The sequence below is a fragment of the Melanaphis sacchari genome, unplaced genomic scaffold (genome assembly GCF_002803265.2).
Source record: "Melanaphis sacchari strain LSU unplaced genomic scaffold, SCAv2.0 Contig55_pilon_pilon, whole genome shotgun sequence".
Lineage (NCBI taxonomy): Eukaryota > Metazoa > Arthropoda > Insecta > Hemiptera > Aphididae > Melanaphis > Melanaphis sacchari.
In genome coordinates, this window is record NW_020271389.1 from 37,122 (window position 1) to 53,835 (window position 16,714).

Sequence of the window (16,714 nt, forward strand, 5' to 3'; positions counted from 1 at the left end):
CGGCGGAAACTGTGCAGCGTGCAATGATATGCAGACCAAATCGTATAGACGGCCGAACAGCGCGCATAATATATACATATTAATTATTATACACGAATAGTATGTATATTGCATATTATTATACCATTTGTACCTAGGTATACCTACCTACAATAATATCACTACAGCGACGACGATGATTAAACGCGATGTATAATATTATAATATGCACGAGGATAATATGATAATAATGATACGTAGTCATTAGCAATTAAAACTAAAAAGCAGTGTGACGGACAACGGATGGACGCGACCACCCGTCCGCGACGAAAGGGTATTGACAGCCGCTATACGAGAGACGTTCGGAAAACGCAGGTGAATAATAATATATATTATTATTATTATTATTATGTACATCGACGTATGTGATATTATATAGGTATATATATCATACAACGACTCGCGATAATATTGTTATTGCGAGCCACAGCTATAATGTCGTAATAACAAGACGTAGGTACCTACACGATATTCGACCATGTTATTATTATTGAAACGGAGTTTAGAACTTTAGGCTAATCATATCATAATGTATTAACACTGGTTTCATTTTGCCGAGGAAATTTAATAGTATAAACTATTAAATAATTATTACTAGGACCCGGAATTATATGCACTAAAAAGTACTAAATATGCATGCATTTATGCACTGGTTATCATTCAAATATACACTTTAAACGTCCAAAATTATGCAAAAATATGCCAAAAAAAAATCGATTAATTCGATTAAAAAAAAGTCTTATTTTCATTAAGTATAAATAAATGAAATCGAATGAAAGTTATATGCACACACGGATCGCAACAAACACGACGAATGTATGATTCACTAAAATCTACTCAACAACAGATTACTATTGGTACTTATGTCCCGATAGGTCTCAGATAAGATAAGAAATTGTCAAATTACATGGGCTATAAATACGTTATTTTAATTAAAATAAGCAAAATATTACGTATTATGCATTTAAAAATCGTATATATTGCAATAAAAAAAATCGGAACATATAGAAATATGCATGCAGTATAGATAAATGTCAAAAATGACAAAATATGCAAAATAAAACTTTATATTTAGGATCTACTGACTACAAATCAATAACTTGTAGCTTACCTAGCTATTTTTTGGACTATTCAGAAAAAACATGCAAATGCATATAAATCCGGACCCTAATGATTATAATAACATAGATATTGCGGCCTGCATGCAGAGCTGGATTATGGAAGTAAATAAATCTACTGCAGTGCTTGAAATTTTACCAGGCCTTTTACAGAAAGTCTTGTATAAGTTGTATGTATACAATATATATGCAGAGTGTTTCAAGATGAATTGATAATTGCAATAACTTTTGTTCAATTGAACATTTTAAAATTTTTTTTTTTTAATTGTCGATTGTCGCCTGCGCTACATTTAAAATATTTTTCGTTTATATTAACATTTTATATGTAAAATTAAAAAAATTTCTTTTTGATATTAAAAAGAAAATCAAAATAGCCATTTTGTAAATCCGATTTTTTGAAAAATTTTGGTGCCAAAAACTTTTACTAAAGTTGAGTCAATAATTTTTAAGCAATTTTTAAAGTTTGCTTGAATTAAAATTTATTTCTTATTTATCGGTGTTACATCGATTATCGATTATCCAAGGAAATCTATTTGAAACAATATAAGATTGCATGTGCAAACTTCAAAAAATTGTAGAAAATAAACGGTGAACATTTTTCATTTTTTTTTTTTTACGAATATGTTTTAAAAATCATATCCACAAAATGACTAGGTAAAGGGATCAAATAAATAATTTTTTAGTCTTAATTAATTTTACTATATAACATTTAAAAAAAAAATCGAAAAATTAGTTGAAATATAGCGTAGATGAAATTGAAAATGTTCAATAGAACAAAAATTATTGCAATTGTCAGTTCACCGTGAAACACTGTAGGTATCTACAGGTAATATAATATGGACGTCGAGTTCGTCGTATAGTTGCTAACATGGGAAGCGTTATCTATAAGACGAAGGTTTATGGAATATGGAATGGTGGAAATAATTCTAATTTGAATGTTTTTGTAGATACCCAAGTTATATAATATAAGCAATGACGTTAAACATAATATTCGTTTATGAAATCTATCTTTAAACATTTTATTCTGTTTGGACTAATGGCTTTTTGTGAATCATTCGAGTTCGTACACAATATTAATTACCTATAATAACAAAAATTAATAAATATCAGAACTGTAACCGTAATTTGAAACCACGATGTGTCTCGTTCTCGCACTCACCCAATCCGTGGCGATGGATGTTGTATATTTTTTTTATTCTTGTACACGCGATCCCGTGTGACGGATTGATTTCTAGAAAATATATAGGCAAGAGATCGGCTAAATATCAACTCCAAATAATTTGTATCGGAGAATTCGAGTACCTACCAAAAACGTGATAAAATTCCAACTAGTTTTGTCGTCTTATGTGTTCACTATATATTTTATGGGTCGAATTTTTCGAGGAACCTGTCGTACAAGCAATTAGCAATGCGCCAATACTTGTGAGTGTTTAGATTTTGCTTTCCCTGGCATTAGGGTACACTGGAAAACAGCGACTCCCGATGTCGAAACGTGTTAAGTGCACGCGCACAAAGTGAAAGGAAATATAATTTCACGTGTCGCACGTGGTGATTTTTTTTGTTTTTTACGGTTATGGCGAAATCGTTTTCGACGATCGGATGTCAAACGCGGGGGAAAAAATTAAAAAATTAAAACGAATGCACCGCCAAATTAAGCCCGCGTATGTGCCTCTGTAGTACAGCCAAACAGGTACATGGTATAATGTACATTATACACACACATTTTAACGATTTTATATGTGCATATTATACGTTATAATATAGTGTTTCCGTTTGAGTGTATTAATGAGCCGTGTTGATTTATATATAGTTTATCGCGTGCGTTTTTTTTTTACACATTATCTGTTAATATTATTATTATTTATTTATTACGAATTGGAAATTGTAGTTCGACAGAGATCGGCTTCTGTGAAGTGGCGTATTTTATTATTATATTATATTGATCAAGCGCGCGGCAAATGTTCACTCGTATCAAAGGATCACATTATTATTGAAAACAATATTTGTAAAATGTATAAATAAAAATTGATATGATATAAATTTATTAAATACAAACAATAACCAAACATATTATTATATTGTGGGTTTAATAGTCGGATATCATAATGATATAATTGAATGATATGACCGATTAGAGATGAAGTAGGTACTAACGTTTTCCTAGTAATTGATTTTATTCTTTTTTTTTTTTCACGCGTAATCATATACAATTATTCATAATATTTTGCCATTTAATATATTATTATGCACGCGTAATACGTAATAATTCCGTAGGCTAAACATCGTAATAAAAATATATTAATTTTTATGATATTATAATAATATTAATTTTCCTTTGAAGTCAATTTTCCATTTAATTTTTATCAAAAAACGGATGGATTTTTAAAACCGAGACAAATTTATAAAATATTATATCATAATAAGTAATAAGTGATGACCAATATAATGGTTTCCGAGTAAATTCAGAGATAATTACATAAAAATTGGCAGTACGTGCTACGTGCACATTATATTGATCTAGGACCTGGAGGTAACTTATACAGATGGAATTTTTTAATTAGGCACCTATACCGCGGTATATTAGCGTTCGCATGCAATATTTAGTGTTCAGTTATTTCGTAATCAGTTAATATCGTAACTATTATGAGTAGATATTAGTTATGAATATGGATTATAAGAAAGTACATAACAGTTTATTATAACGTTCCTTTAGGCCATGAGCGCATACGATAAAATAAAATATTACCTATGCTTTATTAGTTGCATTATATCTGCCGCAGCAGGAAATATTTTCCACGGAAACTTTTGTCAGTTCCGAATAGGTATATTAATATATTAACACATACATACACATTTATACGCACACACACACACATATAATATATATATTTATACATTTATAGACATTTACCAAGTGTACCAAAATTACCGGTGTGCAGCTTAAAAGCAACGCGATAATGGCGTTTGGAATACGTTTTGGATGAGTCCGGCTCGTGATAGGACAGGGTAATGGTTGGCGTGAACGAGTTGTGGTTGGAAGGGATAGATTCTAATTTTCCCATTATATGTATTATACTGACCGTACACTTCAATACGCATTAGGTATATATTATATATATATATATATAATATATGTATAGTTACATATTATAATAGTCAATAGTCATATTAAATAATATAGTGTGATTTCCCTCGGCCGACGTCCCAGTCGATAACATTGCAGTGTCCGACACTACACGTCCGCGGGATCTCCTAGCGACGACACAATGGGCTTAATTTGACAGTGAAGTGTTTTTTCAGAGGAGGGACGCGGCGGCGATGATTGATCGGACGCGGGAATCACGCACGCCGCCGCAAGAAGAATTTCCTAGTGCAACTATCTATAATATACGCGTTATTATATACATACATGTGTATACGCAGTCTGTGCGCGTCTGTGCGCGGTGTGTCTTGGATAAACACAGCTTCGACGGTACCTACTACAGACATGCATACACGCATGCACACGCATACGGTTTACGAATGGGAAAAAAAAAAAAAAAAATAATACAATAAACCGTTGATCCGGCCGGAAAAGACAAACATGTTTATCGTGAAACATGTTTTCGATATACTACGTATATGTCCGTGTTTTGGATTAGTCATACCCGACCGGCCAAACGAAAACACTCGAATCGTGTGTATAAAATAACATGTACAGGGCGCAGTGCCGCAATAATTACAATGCCGAGGTCCCGCGGTGCTACAATATCTTACATATTATTATACGAGTGTGTACCTACGTCGATCCTGCGAGTCCCGTGCTATGTGTATTTCATATATTGCGCCGCAGCATAGATCTCGTTGTTAACCCGACCGGAAAACACTAAGCCGGCGACGGGTGATTGAAACCGAACTGAAAACATGTTATAGTTGTTCTTGTTATACAATAATACGTTCTTAGCTACATAAAGTCGAAATAAAAAATGACGGCGTATTATAATAGCCGCGTAGTTACTTCGGAAAACACACGAACAGCACATCCTCGCAGGCGGCTATATAGCTACGATGTATGAACAATGAAAATAATGAAAAAAAAAAACGTTCTGACGTATGTTATCAACGTGGTTCATTGATAGGTACATCATTTTAATCGTCGCTTATTGACTTGTACGACTATGTTCCATTGGAAACATCAATGGTTGAGAATTATTTTTTATGTCAATAAGTAAGAATTGTTTATTTTTACCAATTGAATTACGATGAACCATGTAAACAATTTAGTATTATTGGAATTAAGAACTACCAATAATAAGCTTTTTATAATTATCTATCAATAATTTTACGAGGTAGGGAGGTCAGCAGTCAGTCGGACTTACTTTCTATCATCATGTCCCACGTTGGACACCAACGTCTATAAAACTAACCTAACCTAACCTAACCTAACGCCCGGTAAAACATTTTTTATTATTTAGTGTTAATTGAAACAATATCATTCAACACTCCGTTGATAATTAGTTTTAATAATTTTAATACCCTGAACGTTGAACATAAAAATGTGTATTTAAATATAATATCTTAATTTTAATTATTCTAAAAAAATCAACTAAATTTCAGCAAAAATAAGATTTTTATTGTTATCAACTTACGACATTATAACAAAACAGTGTGTTATATAAAAAAACATAATGCAATAATAAAAAACAACATGACATGAAAATAATATGTATACATACAAAGAAAAAAAAATACAAAATTTATAAAAGATTTCCAAAAAAATTGATGTTTTTGCATGTTATGTACAAAAGTACTAAAATATATAAAAGATTCAAATAGTTATCAAAAAAAAAAAAATAGTACAACAATGATAAAGATTTCCAAAAATTTAATAGTTATATATAAAATATGTAAAAATACAAAAATATTTATTACAATATAAAAAAAAATCATGTTTATCAAAAATACACAAATGTATACAAGAATCTATTACAATAATAGAATAATATGAAAAATATTGGTATACGTAGTTAAACTACACTTGAGAATATAACAAAGAATATTACATTAACACGAAAGGGTTCAAGACAATAAAGGTTGTTATGAAAATTATATACATTCAAGTTCCAAAAATAAAAAAATGAGAGATCAAAATGTGGCTCACCAGTGAAAACGAAAAAACATAGGACAGGAGATAATACACATAAATATAACTTGAATTATTAAAAAAAAAAAATAATAACAAAAACAAATTTAACATTATGAACTGTCGGTACCTATTACATTATAATACATAATTTATATATTTATAATGATATCATATATATTTATATTGGGCATCATAGCATTGCAGTGATGACTTGTGGTCTCTTCGAAAAGGACTTTATGGATGCTTTTCCATAAATTAAATAAGTGAATAAACACATAATTTGATTTAAATAATTTAAATTTTTAATTGATTTTACTTATTGTAATTTTAACTGCAAGGTCATGGATTGCTATGGATTTTGTTTATCAACAAAATTTTATTAAATGAAAATAAAAATATACTTTTGGCTACCAGCATTATTTATTTATTTTACAAAAAAAAGTAAGTATATGCTGTAAAAACACAGTTTTGAAGGTTCTTTATGAGGTGAGAAAACATTATAAAAATGTAATAATATGACTAATGTTTGTAGAATCTAATAATTTCATGATTAGTATACGGCGTAATAAAATGATATTTTTGGTCGTATTCGGCGAAAACGATAATTTAATGTTGGTATACTTTATAATAAAATTTATACATAAGGGACTATAGTCTATTATATTACTATATAATATTATAATTTATAAGCATACTTTTATTACCTACATATTAAACATTCTAATCAAACCAAGTTGATTCTTAAATATTGTCTTAAAATGACCTATAATTTATTGATAACTTCATATTAAAATATTATGTTATTTTTATAAAATATTGATTATTGATGGATTTTAATTTAGTTAGAAAATTGTATTAAATTATAAACATAACAATACTACATTATGTATGTACTCGTATAAACTATATTATGTAAATATATACATATATGTATATGTATTAAAAGCTTTATGTAAGCCATGTAACATATACTTACCAGCATATCCTAACTCTAATCAATAATATAATTCAAAATATTAACTGTAAAATAGGAAATTTTACTAATTTTTATCTAGGGTATTTAACTATATAAATTTAAGTAAAAATAAATTAAATAAAAATTAAAAATAGTTAAAATTAAAAAAAAAAAAACCAAACACTAACTTCTTAACATTTCAAAATCTTACCTAAGCCCCAAACAAAATTTAAAAGACTTGAACCCTTATAGGAAATTTTTTTGGTATCATATTTAACGTACTGAATTTTACGCTTCACTGTTTAAGTACCTATTTTTATTTGATCGGTTGCCATCTACAGAACTATTTATGGTTATACAGCCACTGTCGCCGCAGAAACACGAATTTTAGTCGGCACTGAAAATTCGATTCCCTTGTGCCGACAGAAAGATTTAGGTTCATATGTAAACGGTGCTACAGCTGCTTTCTTCACATAGTTCCATGCTTCATCTTCATAGATACTTATAAGTTACAACGTTTATTTCATCTTCGTTCTGCATAGATACCGTTTTTCTTTTCAGCCATTGATACATTAGTTCAGAGTACGATGCTGATGATGGCTTCGAATCCGACAGCCGGGTTACGTTTAGTTAAGGGCTGGTTCGGGACCTCTTGGTGAGACTCAGATATTGGATATCTGAGTCCGCAAGCTCCCCCACCACGACAAGGTGGGTCCCGTCGGAGGAGAGCCAATAAGTATATAATATTATTGCGCAAAAACTAAAACTATTGAAGTCGCTCTGTTGTAATTTATTTTCCTGTCATTAATAATAAGTAGGTCGAAATATTTATTATAAAAACAGATCACTTCTATTATTTAATAATAATTTGTTTTGTAACAATAATTAACCACAACTGGTAATTATTATTTTTCTTTTAAATATTCAATTTCATTAAGAATTTGAACTTAATACGTTTATATATAAATATTAAATATATGTCATGTGTAAATATGTTATTTTAAAAAAACTCACATAATTGTAGCACCATAATATACATTCATCGGTCCACTCAAAATCTAGTAGGTACCTATGTATATTGCTTTTTCACAATTTTAAATATTACTGCCGATCTTAAGTCTTCTGAAAGCACATTCGTAGTATTCATTATATTTGTATTCGTCTTTCCACGTACAATAGCGTGCTATTTTTATTTCTATTTATTTTAAAATTAAAATTAATTTTAACTCTTTTAAAATTGCCGTTTTATAAATGAAATTTACACAACATGAAAATTATTGAACAATATTTATTAAACTAAAATATTTTTTTTTTTAAGAGAAAATGATTGGTATGAAGTCTAAACTAATACTGACGACAAAGATTTGGTGTTTTATTAGCAATCGAACGAACGACGTGATATAAACATTACAGCTAATATCTCCTTGACAACAAACAAAATACAATTTATTTATACCTGATATATTAATTGATGTGTCTCGAATGAACGTGTCAAAAATAGTTTTTGTCATTCATAGCATACTTTTTTAACATAGATTATACCTTGCATAAGTATTCGTGGTAAATGAATCAAATTTATTTTTCGAAAAAACTAATATAAATTAATTTTAAATGTACCTATACCTATGTATTGCCTACATGATTAAACAAATATTATTTAACAGTTATATGTTACCGGTATTATTGAAAACGTTTTATTTTTTAATTATATAGACACTTTATTTACGTAAAATAATGCATTAGAATTTTTCTATAAAAAAATTACATGCGTTGTGAATGGGTTATGGTTAACTTTCCAGAGCTTTTGGTGATAGTACATGCCCTCTAGTTACAACTTCAATGGGATGGCAAGCAAAAAAATAGTTCATTACCTCATTTTTTTTTAAGTTGTTTAATGACGTCATCAGGACTAATATTGGTTTAGAGTTGAAGCATTACGTCAAACGATAACGAGTTTGTATAGTCATATAGACAGCCGTATACACGGCATATTCTATGTTGCGCGGTTTATTCATTTATAAGCATTCGCGAGCTCCAAAAAAATCATACCATGCAGTATGTACGAATTTAGCGATTCCGCAATGATGTAAAAACGAATTTCAGCAGTGAAAGTAATATATATATAAATTATAGTTTATAATACGACTTCGGAAGAGGCGGTCATGTGGCGCGATCAGCAATAAACTTAATAACCGATTTTGTACAAAAACAGTCGACCGTATGTCATACGTAGGCAAAAACAACGATAAACGATTTATATGACGATAATACAATGTATTGATGATAGGTAGGTATATAATATATCTATACACTTTATCCCACGTTACACCTGTCACTGTGTAGTACCTATACTCTCGAACGGTTTAAATTAGCTAGTTTTAAGACGCGTTCTAGTGGAAGTATAAAAAATTTGAAAACGTCTCAATTTGCGAGAGACGCTTGAACACGAGTAGGGTTCACCCTCATCATCGAGATAACCAAACCTCACATGTAATATATTATATATATATATATATTTATTTATAGATAATATTATATGTTTATCCACGAAACCCTTGTCCTTATTTTATCCCACTCGTAACCCGTATTATTGGTGAGGTGCCTTTTTCAACATTCAGTATATTATATACTATTATTAAAATCTGCGGACTGACAAAATAACTTTATTTATATTCTTGAGAGATTTGTATAGATGATGCGGAGTATTTTTTACCGTCGAAAAACCACATAATATGATAATAGATATACAATGTTATAATCAAAAGAGATTTGAAATAAAACGTTGAATAAACAACAATAATACATCGAGGATAATTCACCAAGTATGTTCACCAGCTCCAATTTTTCATTTAATAATTAGTTAATGAGTAGCTATGTTTGATAATGATTAGTGATAATATACGCATAATGTTCAATGTACATGTTATATATTCTCGACCTGTTTTTTTTTTTTTCAGTAGAAAATACTAATGTCTAATACAAATATTATTTAATATTATTATTATTATTATTATTTTTTATTTCAAGATTATAGTAACTATAAATTATATACAATGGCGAATAAGTAATAATAATTTTTTTGTTTGTACAAGAGCGGTTCACACATGTTTATTGACCTAATGTGTTATAAAATTGATATAGGATGGGGAGGATTACTATCTTATGTGATTCGCTCTAATTTTTATATCGTGGAAAAATTGTGAAAAATATGTCAGAGGTAAATCTTCATATGGGATGTATGTGTTAGATGTATTATCACTATTATTTATTATATTAGTATTGTTGTAGAAAGGGTATTTTATAGTATCGTGTATATTTGTTGTACTTGTTATATATACACTATATACTATTTTATATATAAAAGTGTTGTATTTACAATTTATTTTTAAGGTAAAGCTGTTTAAATAATAAATTTCTGTTTAGAAATTACAAAATTAAATTTCTTAGAGTCTCGTGCAATATAATATAAAATAATATTTTGTACCGGCAAGCAATATTATTTTGCCGTGAATAATTATAATTTGTGTAGGAACATAGTAGCATAGTAATTTTCCGTCAAATACCGTACATTCTCGGGTCGTTGCTGTCTCCCTAGGTATACATTTATTAACTGCAGCGAGAGCTGCAGTAGCTATGTAAAATATATAAATGTTTTCGAATGATTTTTTACACATTGCCCGTTTTCCCTCGATCCTCTTCTCGCAGTTGCAGATATTTTATAAAGCTATATCTGCCCACAAAACATCTACAATATTAAAAAAGCGCATAATATTCCTTCAATACCGTACACGATACGATAATATTTACAAAGCATTGCAATTTTCCATCATCAAAGAATTGACGCATCCGAGCATTCCGAACCCAGAGACTCCGATCCGGTGCCAAGAACAGGTACGACGCACACACGCGCGCACGCGTTAGACGACGCGTTTATATTACAATATTATCATTGTGCAGGGCGTCGGTACGACGTTGAAAACGGAAGTTACTCGTTGACGAAGGGCGTCAGACACTCAGCAATTATCGGTCCTATGATGTGTATTGTCATGACGTCGTTGCGGCGCACGCGACACGCGTTATTACAAATCATAACACTTGCACAATATATTATGCTATTTACGTAAACGCGTTATATGCGACGCGCGGGTACCTATACGCATACGACTGTAGCCTCCTGCCTACCTGCAATAATCGGACGCGCCCATGACGCGATATCGTTCTCAGGGTGTACTTTTGTCGTTCGCCCGGACGTCCGGTGTGCACCGGTTGAGTCACGTCTACGCGCACGCGTGAACCCCCGTCTATCCGCGCGTATCCCCGTGTACACGCTTTTTTACGCAGCACGCACGTCCACTCGTATACACTTATGATTATACTTATACTCAACGGAACGTATGGGTACGCACGCTGCAGGAAACCCGTCTCGGCGCGTAGCGTTTTTTTTATCGCGGACGACGACCGTCGCGCGACGCGCTGGTTCGCCCGAACGCTCTCTAGCGCGCCGAATCCACGCGACTCACAGGACAAGGTAACCAGTGACCCCGACGTCCTTGGCCGGGTGGATCGTATGTATACGACGTATACTGACTTCATGCAGCGTACCTGCTGCACGTATATGTGCGTGCCGTTTGTGGTGGTGAGGAGGACAGCAGGCGACACATGGGTATAACGCGTACGTACGTCGGCGCGGCGTCGGGAGGAGAGGTGTCGTGTGTAGGATCGGGTCTTCTTCGTCGTCTCCGTCGTGGGATGAATGAAAGATGGTGGAAGCCGATACGTGAAGACCGCATTTACCGTATATTACGTGTGTGTATATATATATATATATATGCGAGTGTAGGTACATTAGGCCGGACGCCTAAAAAACGATATATAGATGGGTATACATATACAATATATATAGTGTATATAAGGTATACAATATTATATTATATTATGTAAATAATGTAACACACGCGTGTACACACGTATAGGTGTAGACGTCTAATTATGTCCGTGCGCGTAATATAATAACGCGCATAATCATTCTTTTCGGGTTTTTTTTTTTTTTTTCACGTCCCGTCTCACACATATACGTATTATATTATACGCGAGCTGCACTCTGCAGCGCGTTCCAGAGATTGTTATTTATTTATACAACACCTGCAGGACCACTATGCCATATCAATTGATTTAATATATGTATATGTATATAATATATAATATATATATATATATATACATATATTTATTGTACGTACGCGTGTATACATAATATCTACCGTAGACATCGTATTATATATAAAGGTTTATATATAGCGACATATCGCGTAGTGTGAGTACGCTGTACGGACGCGACCACGTCGTAAATATAAACGTTTATGCATTTCCAAAATAAAGACATTGGAAAATATAGAAACTTGACCGGCAATTATCATAATGTATACGATAATCGTATAATCATACAGGTACACATTTCTCAATATTCTTCATAGCTCCGAAGCATACTATACGTACTACTCCTCCGCGGTGCAGACTAAATAGATTTATTTATTTTTTTTTAATATTAAAAATGGTTTTTTTTTTTTTATAATCTCTATTCCATACCAACTTTAGTGACAATATGTAAATTCGATCGGGAGAAAAAACAAACAACACGAGGATCACACGAATGATGGAGAAAATATCCATTGATATTCCTTAACAAATATATTATACACAAGAGTAATAATAGCATTATAGTAAGTCATCTAAATCGGTGTTTAAGACTTTAAGTATTGATTTTTATACATCAAATCGAGTATTAATAATAATTAGACTTAGACATCTCTAGACCATTTGTTTTTCAGCCGACGAGTTGTGCCGGCTAGATCTCCAGGAGATAAATCCTATATGAAAAGATTTTAATGATTATGTAGTTTATTATGGAATCATTTGTAGAATTTAAATGCTTAATCGGGTATGATAATGTTCTATATTATATCATTTAACACGTCATTATTCTTAGACATAAATTTTACCTACTATTTATTGAGAAATTAATATTATTATTGACTATCATAGTTTATTTGAAGCTATACATTTTATCAGAATCTTTTAACAATAATAAATAATTTTGAACATTAGTAGTAAGCTCTACTTTTATATATTATTAATGACTAAAATTTCGAATATTTTATGCAGTTATTGGATACGATATTGGTGACACACGAATACTTGATGTATTGTAACCGGACTTGTATTATGCATAAATTTAATGTTTTCAAATTTTTCATTTAACGATGAGCTTTGTTAAAAATTATAAATCGTTTTGTAGCCAGCATATTACCTCGTATTTCTGGACTAACTTATAATACTCAAGACAAATTATAGTCTAAAAAACAATAATGAAATATAACTCCGATTTCTACAGGATGAGTTACAGCTCCATAGTCCTATATTATAATATACCAATGGGAATAAAGTAAATTAATAACATAGCATAAAATTATATATAAATAAGAATTTTTTAGGAACAGAAATTTGGACTTTTAAACTAGTTTTTATAAATCAATAAAATTCGTCGAGATCGCTGCAATTTAATACTGTTATTGATACGTAGGTACATACTTACATAATATGTGGTTTAACTCGAATTCTATGATAGCAGTTAATAAGTGTTCACATTTTTTTTTTTTTTTTTACCAACCGTTTGTATTGACACTAAAACAAATTATCATACAGAAATCGTACGTGTTTTTCGTGTGACTTCTGTATATATACATACAGACGAGTATACTACCTACGAATATTATAATACAAATCGTTCAAAATAGACGGTTATAATAACACGATATTTTAATGTATATTTGCGCGTTCCGACACGTATTCAAATATCGAAGACACATACACACGACATTATAATATATATATATATATATATATATATTACATATACCATACCTCTACACATGATGCGATATATGTGCTTGTCGTCGATATCGCGAATTGGATTTGAAAATCAATTTTACGCAACCCTCGTACACCGCCACATATTTAATTTATTCACGCGAATCGTTATGATAGTATTAGCGTTCGGTTCGACGCGTGCAGCGGTTTAGCAGTAGTTATAATAATAATAATAATAATAATAATATCGAATATATATAGGTAATAGGTATTATGGCTATCGTAATACTGATATAATATATTATACATTTATATATCGTATTAAATCGCGAAAGTATTGTAGCGGAAAACGTGTAAATATATATATATGTATATATGTATATAAGCGGTGTTATACATATTATCTTCGTAAGATCTGCACGTGATTTATACTCGATCGTATGTACATATATTCGTACAGGTAACTGTCCAAAATGTCAATTTTAGAATTTAATTTTTTTACATCGTTTTATTAATTACACACTGATGCGGTGTCATAAACGCATGCGCGGGAAAGGCTATAATACATAATACTTATAGCGTAAAAATATCGACGCGTGTTATATTATACCTATGTATTATTAACCTGAATGTACACTTTTAAACCTGCCCGCAACCAACATAATATAATATTATAATATGTATATGATATTGATACGTGTTCCGTTAATTTAACGATCGACGATCTCCGTTATTTAAAAGCGTATATTATGATCATGCGTTTAATACTCATAGTTATGTTATAAAATATCGCGCGTAAATGTTCAAAATCAGCGACCAGGACAGGCACGTGGCTCAGCTACGCCTGTATATGCACTACACGACTGAAGTGACTGAAGGTACAAATAATTATATTTAATAACTTATTCGTATCATAAACATCGTAAAAATTTCGTCTGCGTTGTCAAATTAATGTAAATCCAAACGTTTTAATACTCTAACAACGACAAGACTAATATAGATAAGAATAATAATTTATGATTTCATTTCATTGCCTACTATACCTAACAGGTGGAATAGGTACCTAATAATAGATCTTATTATACACTTCTAGCAAAAGGTGATTTAATACGGGAGCTGATCTATCATAGAAATTGGAATAGATAAAATTTATAGTCAATTATCAAATATTTTTTATCTTTTTACTAGTTATTAAAGATTATAAAAATCATAGTAAACATAAATTATATCGTTAAATAATAATTAATTAAAAAATACACTCATAACATTTTAAAATAATGAACTTTTGAATATCAATTAAACATTAGATAAATATAATATTTTTATTATTAATTATATTGATTACTGACACTTTAAACGTGTTTCGATATGACGTTGAGAAAGGGTTTCTAAAGAAGCACGAAACATATTCGAGGAATTTTAATTTTGAGGTATATGGACATTCTATTATTCGAGTGTTGGCACTTGCGTATGGATAGGAAAATGTCTTTGATTGATTAACAGTTAAATGGCTAAATGAGTGTAAGTCAATTGTTGTTCCTTATTTTATTTTAAACGAATGGAATAAGGCGGTTTACCCATCTCGATGTTCAACAACAAAAAACGTTCTCAATAATCCCATCATGCCGCTACACATCTCCAAAACCAAAAGTCCATCGCTCGCTGTCTGTAATTTATTTTACTATTATTAAAAGAAATATTTTTGGAGTAAAAATATAAAAGTGTTGAGATTTTGTCATTAGTTAAATAACCACCGCTACGATCACTTAGAAAAATTCTACCAAGTAATGTCTCGTAAATTTGAATCTCTTTATTTGGTCTAATCACATAGGTTTTTATAATATGGTCATGGCATAAATTACTGTACAGGTCCATAAGATAACTTTATTAGATCGTATAGAACTATCTAGTAAATTTACAAATATTTACATCAACGTATATTCACTCTTCAGAGTTCAAACCGTCAAAAAAATAGTTTTAAAATTTTTTCGCGTCACAAATTAAGTTTTAGTGGACATTTTTCATAGTAAGGTATTTTTTTTATTTTACTATCATCTTCTGTTTATAAGTAAATTGTAATTTTGTAAACAATGAATTGTATATTTTGCCGTCATCACTCTTTGCTAATTTTATAAAATGTAGAGCCAATTGCAATTTTACACAATCCGACAAACTTTATACACCGTTTATAGTAATTGATAGTGAGATTGTTTTTCATAGATAACAATATATTATCGGTAGGTATTTGGCGTAAATGATATTTAATAAACTAAAATAATGAAATCGTAAGATCGTACCAACTTAATTACCGGAAAAATTATTATAAAATACTTAGAAACTTTAAAGAGTTGAATCGTCATAGTCTGGATTAAAAAAATGTCCAGGATCTCGTAGTTTGACAATACATTATTTGTACGATAATTGAAAAGAAAAATTTAAATAAGTAGCCGGTAATTCAGAATGCATACATAATAGCTTTATACGTTGATCATTCGATGTATAAACTAAATTATAACAGTCGCTAGACTTCAATCGCTTTATAATCTATATAGTCACTATAAATATTGAGCATCGGTTTTATATTACATATAGTATTGGCCGCCCCATCCC